Source organism: Rhagoletis pomonella, unplaced genomic scaffold (genome assembly GCF_013731165.1).
Source record: "Rhagoletis pomonella isolate Grant_MI unplaced genomic scaffold, Rhpom_1.0 Rhpom_scaffold_00004, whole genome shotgun sequence".
Lineage (NCBI taxonomy): Eukaryota > Metazoa > Arthropoda > Insecta > Diptera > Tephritidae > Rhagoletis > Rhagoletis pomonella.
This window is the reverse complement of record NW_023458558.1, coordinates 3561389-3564671: the sequence shown is the minus strand read 5'-3', so window position 1 is coordinate 3564671 and position 3283 is coordinate 3561389.

Below are 3283 nucleotides of genomic sequence, written 5' to 3'. Positions count from 1 at the left end.
TTTAGATACAAAAACCAATTTAAATGAGTAATTATGCGAGGTATTTGCATAATATATGTTTATCCTTATTGAAAATATAAGTTATGTATACGTATATAAGGAAACAAAAATTTCCCTCTCCACTTTCACATTAACAATTCACAATAGAGCAGTTTTTTTCACTTACCAACACTACCCTTCAGGACGCGTATTTTTTAACCGATCTAGCTGAACTCGGCTAAATAGCCGAGTTTGTGTTGTTGCTTTGCGTGCATGTCGTCATTTAAGCGAGTGTACTTTTGTAGTTCGGTTGCAAAAGAATGCACCTAGTATAAACGCCTGGAAAAAATATGTGCTCAGTCAAATCGGTTTTTTGTTAATGCGGTTCTCTCGTAAGTAAAAACAAGGAGTATGATTTACAAATGAAATAATACGTGCAATTCGCTACCAAGCGCTTAAAAAGCGACTGTGGCAATCACCAACTCGTACGGACAGAAAAAAAAAAAAAAATTAATTCAGAAAAATAATGTTCAGCACATTTTTGGTTGCGCTCTCAGTCATACAGAGTGGAACACGAACGGTGAATTTGTCTTTAATTTGTGATATGATCAATTGAAAATTACCCAAAGCAGTGTTATCATAAGTTAATTACCTTAGGTTCTGTTAAGTTAAGTAGATCGAATCAGGCATGAAGTATATACATACTTATGTATTTAGTTTTGTAGATTCTATATCATACTCTACCACTTTCTTTGCCTCCACTTGCTTTAGTTTTATCAAATTTTTGTTTAGTGTTTTTCGTCCCTACTACCTGTATTCAACTAAATGCATTTCATCTTATATTTTTCTATTCTGTTTCAATTCTCTCCATTAAATTCACTCTACCTTATTAAAATTCATTTTGTTTGGTTTTTACATGATTACACCATTGCATTTCATTCCATTTCTACCCGATTTATAGGGCAATTCTGGCTAAGATAGTAAAAACCCTGACGGAAACAAGTGATTTTTTTTTTCAATCAACTAATTGAAAGACTACTTTAAAACAAAGGCAATGATTAAATGTTTCGAATTTGTATACTCTTTTTGCTAAAAAAAAGAAAAAAAAAAACAATTTGTGTCTTGGAAGTATGAAAAAGTATCTGTGAAGTCCAGAACGCAAGCGTATTCAAAATAAACATACTGACTTTGAAGTTGTCTAAACTAATTTCATTTTAAAGTAGTTAAAAATACATGCAGGAAAGGCAATTGACTGCTTCCTAGGACATCGCCATGTTAAATAAATGAGTTCTTTGCAGGTAAAATAGTGAGAATTTCAATTAGTTATCATTGAAAATAAAGTAGTTTATAAATTACTTTCTAACTAATTCAATTTCCTGCAGGGTATTTTGAGAGAAAGCACTTGTATATCATTTAGCTCGCGTCGCTCCAACAGTCGCAATGTCTCAAAAGATCAGAGATCGAGTCTCACCCCGCGGACTTTTTTCTTTTTGTTATTATTGTTTTTTTTCTTTTTTAGTTAAGAATATTTAATTTTAATTTTATTTAATTTTGAAAAAGATTTTTTAAAATTTATTTTTGCTATATTTTCATATTTTTTTTAAGTTCTTTTATTTATTAATTTGATTTTTTTTTTATGAAAAATTACATATATTTTTTTTTATTAAAAAAACCTATAGATTTCCAGTTGCCAGAATTGCCCTGTTAATTTCCTACCATTTCATACCATTCCTTCCGTTCCGTTCCATTTCAATCCAATCTATCGGGTTTCATTCCAATACATTTCGTTCCAATTTGTTTCAATCCATACCATTGCATTTCATTCTATTTAGTTTCATTTCATTTCATTGTGCAAAATACAGCTTCAGAGCATAAATCAAAAATTATTCACTCTTCACCGCTGAGTTTTCTGCATACTTGCATAGTTATGTACACAAGTATGAGCGGAAATATGCTACACCTGCTTACAAATATGCAGTACCTATGTACATACACATGTCCATAACATTCCTTTAAACAAATCCTTGCATCCTTTTGGTAGACCGCAATCACACATCGTCAACTCGTTGTACGCATTCCGACGAAATTCACACCAGCAATTTCCTTGCATTCGCCCTTTATTGTATTTATGCTCTTTGTTATTTGCTGAGTTTTGTTTTTTATTTTTTTGCTACATTTTTAAGTTCATTAAAAGTTGCTTCTTGTGCATTTGACATTTAGCGCATTAATTTTCAATGCTTTTATTACAGATGACTCCGTGATGACTGGCGCTATTTAAATAGCGCGCTATGCTTTTTTTTGCGTGGGCGCATTAGGGCGGGTCAATTTGTATGGGAGATTACTTCAACTATGAGCGCATATAGCACAGAAGGATTCTACATACATATAAATATAAGGAAATTTGCCGAAGCAACCATATGTCTAAAATCAATAGAGGTATACAGGCGTTAATGCGAAACGCAATTGCAACGATGTGAAATATGAAAATGCAGACTTTTGTCAACAACAAACAGCCAAAAATCTCGTATTAGTCATTGCATTTGCTTGTGATTGGTAAATAGTGAAATGCAATGACTCATGCGAGATTTTCGGCTGAGTTGCTGATTGATAAAACTTGGCAATTTCGCATTTCGCAACGGTGCAATTCATTCCGCATTAACGCCTGAATACCCACCAATATAGAGTTTGTCAAAATGCGAAAATAGGTTTCTTAGGATTTTGCTGTAGTGTCGTAAAGAAGTGCTTAAACTGGGTAAACAAACAAGCTACAAGGTGTTTTTTTCGTGCGAGAAATCCATTTCTGCACTTATATTTTTCTTAAAACTTCCACTAGACGGTATGGCAGTGAAAATTTTCACATTTTCTCTGAAACGTATTTCGCAATTTGGCAAACTCCAAATTGATTTTAGACCCATGGTTTCTTCAGCAAATTCGCTTAGAATAAAATGTAGAATGTGTTTAAATATGCTATACGCGCATAGACGAAAAAAATTGACTCACCCTAATGTATGTATATGTTTACATTTGCACACAAATTTACACTTTCAACTTTGCATCCACATATGTACATATGTATAACAGGGCTTAAGACGTGTGGGTAAATAGTGGAGCGGGTAGTGGACCAATTTTGTGTGAATGTGCATTTCGGTATTGTGCAATATGATAAATTACACTAGTAGCGAAAACTATGCCAATGATACATTTCGATTTCAACCGGATGGATGGCGCTTTTAAACCAGACATACATACATGTTTTTGCTACAAATTCCGATAAAACTACGAAACTCTTGTTTGAAACTTTTTT